The sequence below is a fragment of the Gavialis gangeticus genome, unplaced genomic scaffold, assembly GCF_001723915.1.
Source record: "Gavialis gangeticus isolate Ggan-Ray unplaced genomic scaffold, GavGan_comp1, whole genome shotgun sequence".
Classification (NCBI taxonomy): Eukaryota; Metazoa; Chordata; order Crocodylia; family Gavialidae; genus Gavialis; species Gavialis gangeticus.
This window is the reverse complement of record NW_017729031.1, coordinates 110,328,656-110,335,691: the sequence shown is the minus strand read 5'-3', so window position 1 is coordinate 110,335,691 and position 7,036 is coordinate 110,328,656. Positions and strand designations below refer to the sequence as shown.

The window sequence follows — 7,036 nt, the reverse complement described above, 5'->3', positions numbered from 1 at the left end:
CTAACCCCTGCCCGTCCTAGCCCAGGGGCTTATGTGCACCCAGGGCCTTGCCCCCTTCTGGTCAGCTGACCGTGTGCAGGTGCCAGCTAATTTCCTCATTAGCCTGCTGCCTGGGCAACCTGCAGCTATGGAGCTCTGCCTGGCTTGCTTTTGCTCTTAAAGGAGCAGGCATGCCTCAGTGCCTGGCAACAATGGAAATTAATCAATTGATTCACCTTATGAGATCTTAGAGATGCTTGAGTAATGAGAGTCATACACATCAGTGATGGCAGGAAATCAGTGGGTTGTCAAAGCAGAGAGATGAGATTGAATATGCTTAGAAAGGAATGATCTAATGGAGGGTGCAGTATGGTGCTGCAGAAGCAGGCAAGAGGACTTGGCTGAGAGGCACGCTGGATAGATTGTAATGGTTACTCTTGTACAGAAAGAGCGTGAAATGGTGGTGCAGTGGTCGGGGACCTTATACAGTGTGTGTGAGTCATGGGCGTAAACCCTTGCCGTGACAAAAGATTCCAGTGTGAGACGCTTAGAGTTTCCAAGCCAGCTTTTTAAAGGGAGTTAGGGCCTCGTAGAATCGGCAAAGCTTTTGAAAACCCCACAAGAGGCCTCTTTACCTTTCCAGGTACTAAACACTTTTTTGAATTTGGCCCTTTGTGCTTCACCTCGTGTAAAAATGAGTGCTGCCTTGCTACAATGGCGGGGTGCGGTTCAGGGACTGTGGGATTTGGAGAGAAGCTGTAGTAAAGCAGCAGGGGCAAGGAGTACCAATCATTTCCCTGTGGTTTGCTTAGCCCATGGTTTGCTAAAGCGTCACCTCCCAAAGTCTCTTGGAAAACTGACCTGGATTAAACCCTCATGGGACTGGCTTTCTAGCAGCAGTGGCAAAGCAAGGCAAACATCTGAAAAGTTCTTGTATTCTGTCCACTGACAAGGGGGATTCTAACAGCCTTGGGGGCCTTTCTCTTTCTGCAGGAGAAAGGGCTGGGGTCTGTGATGTATTTTATTTGTTTTTTTTTCTGAAGTGAAATAGCATATGGCACTGCTTTGCCTTCCAGCAATCTCCTGAAGCAGCCTGGGAAGCAATATAGGGACTCAAGGTGTGGTGTTAGGAAAGATGTGACTTCCATATGGTGAAGCAAGTGGGAGCAACACTCTTGCCCCACACTGCTTCCCATGCACATAGTGCAAGTCTCCTTGGAAACTTCCTGACAGGTAGAATAAACATCTGGAAGCTGATTTATTTGCAGAATCCTAGTGTAGAGGCCAGGTTCATATTTGGAAAGCCTGATGCGACTACAGCTGTGAAATTGTCCTTTTCATTTGTTTTTACAAATGTTTCTAGGCAAAGGATTGTTTCCCTGCTGTACACAAGTCCATGGGATAACACACCATGTTTCCATGCTTAGAGACAGACGTCTTGTTTGGCCAGACCCAGAATTCCCAGGGGAACAATGGGCTCAATGCTGACAGGGAACCTGGAATTTTGGAGGATGCAATTGTACCTGGGTCTTAAAAAGCCCAAGTTTTGAATTTCTGTGTGTTTTAATGTTGCATTGGATGAGCTTTGATGGACAAGACTGACTTTCAGACACATTTTCCTATTGCTTGCTCATCATGAGCTCCTGCCTAGTCAGGTTTAATTTCAAATAAATTTCCTTTGGAAAGAACACAAGTGAAGGAGGGAGAAAATGGCCCAAGCAAGTCAAAAAGTTTTGTGACAACCCTGAGTAAATAAAGACAAAACACGTTATCAGGGTTTGAGGCAGACAAGAAAGAAAAAGGACAGCACTAAGGAAAGAAGGTTGACGTAGCATTTAGCATTCAAGCATGCAATTTCAAACTCAGTTAATTGTTTTGCTCTGCCCCAGACTTCCTGTGTAGTCTTCCACAAGTCACTAAAGACTGGTCCACCAAAAAAACATAATTCTTTAATGTGAGTTTTAGGGTTCCAAGTCCAAAATTCAGATCCTGAAAACCCTTTCTCTTCTTTTTCTTAATTTTTGAGATATCTGAAACTTTCTAAGTAAGCTTCATAAGGAGTGTGAAGTTCTTCTTGGCATGCTGAGAATGTTTCAGTCTTGACAAGGCTGTGTGGCTCATCACCTATGTCATGTATCAGCTCCATTGGAGGCCATAAACTAGGTCCTCCTCTACCTTTCTTCCTGAAGTGATCAGGTGCCATGCAAAATGTACTGGTGGTCCCTTCCTAATGGAAGAAACCCCAGTGGTCAGTGAAGTCATATACAAGGTGGGAGACCCCACTTCAATGCCTACCTCTGTCTGAAGGTGTTTAAGCCCACGTCTCCATACCCATCAGCCCTGGGCTTAGAATACTTGAGAGCATGGGGGAATATTCTCAGCTTTTCCTGTTGACGCTATTCCACAGTGTATGAAATACTTAAGAGTCATTGGGTAAGAGAGAGAGTGAGGAAGAAAGCAGTAAGGCATTCAGGGAACTGTTGTTCACTAAGTCCCAAGATACTAGAAATAGGGGCCACCTGCTGAAACCAGTAGGAGAGAGGTTTAAAACAAGAAAAAGTACCTTTTATATGCAGTGCATAGTTAACTCATGGAATTGATTGCCACAGGAAGTGGTAGAAGCAGATATCATAGTCAAGTTAAAAAAGGGACTAGACAAATACTTGGATGATAGATCTATTAATAGCTGTTGAACAGAAGAGTTGAAAATATTTCCTTAAGCTAAACCAGTGAGAGTGAATGCCAAGGAGGGTAATGTGCAGGGGATAGATCACCCTAGATGTATCTGATTCAATGCTTTTCATCTACAGAATTCACCTGTGCCACTGTCAGAGGCAAAATAATGGGCTAGATAGACCAAATAGCACTTATTATGTTTTCATATTTATAGTTTCTTATATAATAGTTCTGGTACTTACCCAGGAGTGAGGAGTCATCTGATCCAGTCCTAGATCCAGTGAATGTTTGAGTTACATCTAAGAGTCACTAGAGCAAGAGATACTGTCATTGGGACCATATAAGTCTATTAGCCTGATGGAAACTGTGTAGAAGGCACCACTGAAGAATGGAGGGTTAATTATGACTTGTACCAGGTCGAAAAGGTCACACTGGCCTACTATGGGCTCATTTGTGGGAACACAGATTTTCCTGGTACTGGACAAAAACATGTTTTATTCAGTGGGATGTGGATGTTGTCGCAGATAGTTAAGATATTGTGTTAGCTGAGGGGCCCACATGGGCAGCCATGTCAGCATCCTAGGTGCCCCTGGCTACAGCATATGGTGGGCATTAATCACACTAGTTTGATGGGATACCTGCCTGAAGGCAGACCTTTTGCCTTGTTGGTATTTCCTCCAGAGACTGGACCCTTTTGGGCACCAAGCTGCCTGTGACACACTGAAGGCAGAGTTATGTCCTTTTCTGTGGCCTTCCCCCCCCTACAAGTAGAATGAAGTCCCCCTGTAGAGCACACCAAGAAGATACCCTTCCCACCACTGCAACCCCCCACTGTTACACATTGGAAATAAAATCCTTTTATAGTAATGTGTGGCCTGATTGCACATCCCACCCCCATGAATAATAGATAAAGGGATTAGCAGTGCCTACTAAGGATATCTCTCCATTGCAGAGCTGATCAGACCAGAGTCTCACCCATGAATCTGTAGCATCTGAGGGATCAGCAAGAGGCGTGGACTAGAGGTATGGATAAGAGACCTGTGTGAAGGCCTAGCACCTCTCTACTGGTTTGGAGTTCCTGGCCCAGGCAACATTACCTTCTGACAGCGTGGCTTCAAGGAAGAGACATACATATTTAGCAGATGCTCCATGTCTACCCTAGCATTGAGGGAAACCAGGGAAGTGGATTACAATGTAGCTGAAGTGGCAGGTCATACAAATTCAGTTGGGGTAGGAGGAGGGTATTTGTAGGGCAGCTCTATCCTTTATATAGGGTAGGGTGCTGGAAATCCTGGAATCTATTTCCAATTCTACCCTGGGCACCCTGTGAGCATTCACAGGGCCCTAGTTAGGGCAGTAAGGGGAGCAGAGACTCAGATTCACAGCCTACCACACCTCTGTCTACCAATCTGTAGAATGGAGGCAGTGGTACTGGCCTGGGCTGTTGCAGCACAAAGCACTGTTATCTATTATTAGTCTGCATATCAAGCCATTAACTAGCATGTGAGTCTTTTTCTACAGCAGAATGAGCAGTTACTTTGCATTAGGCTCCTGTCCTCTCTCAGTTTCTGTTCAAGTGGCTAATATGTAACTATCTAGCTGATTTGAATAAGAGCATCATCTTCCAGAAAAAGAGACTCAAAGACTGCATTTAGCTTTTTTTTTTCAGTAAGAAAATGTGCAGAGAAAATGAGTTGTGCAGCATCAGGGAGAGTGAGGTCATTCAAGGTTTTCTGAGGCATTCCCTGAATCTGTGGATTTCACATTTCAATTCTCTTCTATGCCTTTGCAAAAGTGTTAGTTAATATCCATCTTCCAATATGCCAGCTGAATCCAAGCTGGGTAGTTCATCTAAGCACAAGCTGCATGAGACTGAGATCATCCAGGGTGCTAGCCTGGCATTCAGACATGTCTGCAATTCTCTGCTTTGTCACAGACTTCTTTTCATGTCCTTGAAACAAATCACTTAGGTCTGAATCCTTTGTACCCGAGTTCTCTTTCTGTCTAATGGGGATACTAGCACAGACCAGCTCCACAGGGGTGTTGTGATGAAAAGCACGTGAAACGATAATGAGGGGCTGAGACGCAATGATAACAGAAGTACTTTAGTTAGACAACTGTATTTTGGACTGTGCACAAACCACAGCTACCTCCAAATGCTAGCTGTACCCAAACTAGACATCTTCCTAGCTCAGCTTTGTTTGGACGTGCTAACTGTGGTAAGGCAGACTAGCTCAGTGAACCCCACGCAAGGCTTGATATGTGGTAACATGCCATTCGCCATCTCACAGATGTCCACATCTGGTGTTTTGTTCTACCCAGTTTGTTAAATATAAACATGGACTTTTATGTATACTTAATTGAATTCTGGCTTAGTGTGCTGGCTGGACCCACCACGCAAAAAAAACCCAGACACCCACACTCAGATTCTACCTGTCTGGCAAAAAAAAAAAATTGTGATCAAAGAAAATAGCAATTTGCTCCAGGTACAAAATCTAGGGCCCACACCCCAGCTCTGTGTTGATTGGCTTTTTAAGAGCTATATCTCATTTCCCTTTGGGTGTGTTTACACAAGATGCTAAATGTGCAGTAGACTAATTCTACTGTGTATTAGCACATCACAGCAAAAGCTGTGTTAATGCGCTAATGCACAGTAGAATTAGTCCAGTGTGCAGTCACATCACAAATAAAACCATGCGCCAATGCTACTGTGCAGTAATGCTTGTTACTGTGCATTCAGTTAATACCTGTTATTACAGGTACTAAACTGAATGGTCAGTAACCATGGTGCATTAATAAACATGTAGACATGCCCTTTATGTACTTAAATGGCACACAAGCAGCCCCACACCTGCAAGCATGTGTATACCTACTGAGCTTGCTCAGTTGGGCTGTGCTCTAACTGAGCAGCTGCCTGGTGAAATAGGATTAGAGAGATACATATATATGTAAGCTGCCACATTTTAATAATTGTGGGTGCCTATACAAGAGCAGGGAGGCTGCTCTGATGCATTGGAATTCCAGCACATCAGAGCAGACCCAATTAATCGAGTATGCTGAAGTGTGGAAATTATTGCACTTCAGCAGCCTCCCACATCTTGTGTATCAGCATCCCTGCCACCATTCTGAAGTGCAGGGATGATGATACATGAGATGCTCCAGGTGTTTTAATTAGAGCAGCTCTTGAAGCTGCTCTAATTAAAGTGCCTCTCCTCCCTGGAGTACAAGTATAAATGCCCATAAAGACTACAACTTTCCGCTCTACTCAGTACTGGTGAGACTGCAGTTGGAGTGCTGCATCCAGTTCTGAGCACCACACTTTAACAAGGACATGGACAAGCTTGAGAGAGTCCAAAGAAGAGCCACACATATGATCAGAGTCTTACATGGCAAGCCATAAGATGCAAGGCTGAGGGATCTGGGACTCTTCAGCCTGAGGAGAAGAAGGCTGAGAGGGGACCTGGTAGCAGTTTAGCACTACACTAGGGGAGTACATCAAGGGCTTGGTGAGCAAGAGTTCACCAGGGCACCCGAGAGGAAAACCAGGAGCACGAGCCACAAACTCCTGGGAGATCGATTCAGACTCAACATTAGGAAAAACTTCTTCAGTCAGGGTGCCCAGAGTGTGGAATAATCTCCCTCCAGAGGTGGTGCAATCATCTACCCTGGAAATCTTCAAGAGTAGACTAGACAGTCACCTTGCTGGGGTCACCTAACCCCAATTATCTTTCCTGCTTGGTGCAGGGGGATGGACCAGATGATCTTCTGAGGTCCCTTCTGGCCTTGCAGTCTATGAATCTAGTGGGTACCAGACAGAGGCGTGGGGTCCTCCTGTGTTGTAGGCCAAGGGTCCAGTGGCTAGACTAGACCACTGGAGAAGAGCCTGGGTAACACCTAGCCTATGACCTGGGGTTTAATGCACTTTTCTGGAAAGTAGGAGATACAAGAACAACCCCCCTCTATATGAGGGTGGACTAGAAGCCAGGTCTCCAGTCCACTGTGTAGATGCCAAAACTACTAGGCTAGTGTTCTTTCTCTTTTTCTAGTAAGTACATGCATTGTACATTCTGTTTCACCACAGAAACCCAAACTTTGTATAAATGCCCAAAAATCAGCTACTCAGGTGTATACAAGGCATTTCCATGTATAATGGGAAGTGGGAGTTAGCCCTAATTATTACTGTCTCCTGTACTTGAAGCTTCATAGCATTGTCAGTTTACACCCATGGGACCAGGATGATGCATGAATGGTGCAGGAGGCTGAGAGCAGCAGCACAGCTAGGAATGTCTAGTGACATATATCCCAGTACCCATAAAAACCACCATCATCAAAGAAAGCTCAGATCCTGGTTGGCAGTACTCAGATAATTCCTGCCAGAGCT

At 44.9% G+C, this 7,036-nt stretch overlaps 1 protein-coding gene across 1 annotated transcript in view; it reads left to right on the top strand.

The window, feature by feature from the left end:
• Positions 1–7,036, top strand: part of LOC109302080 (acid-sensing ion channel 2-like) — a 120,632-nt gene that overhangs the window by 19,115 nt on the left and 94,481 nt on the right. The window lies entirely within an intron of this gene.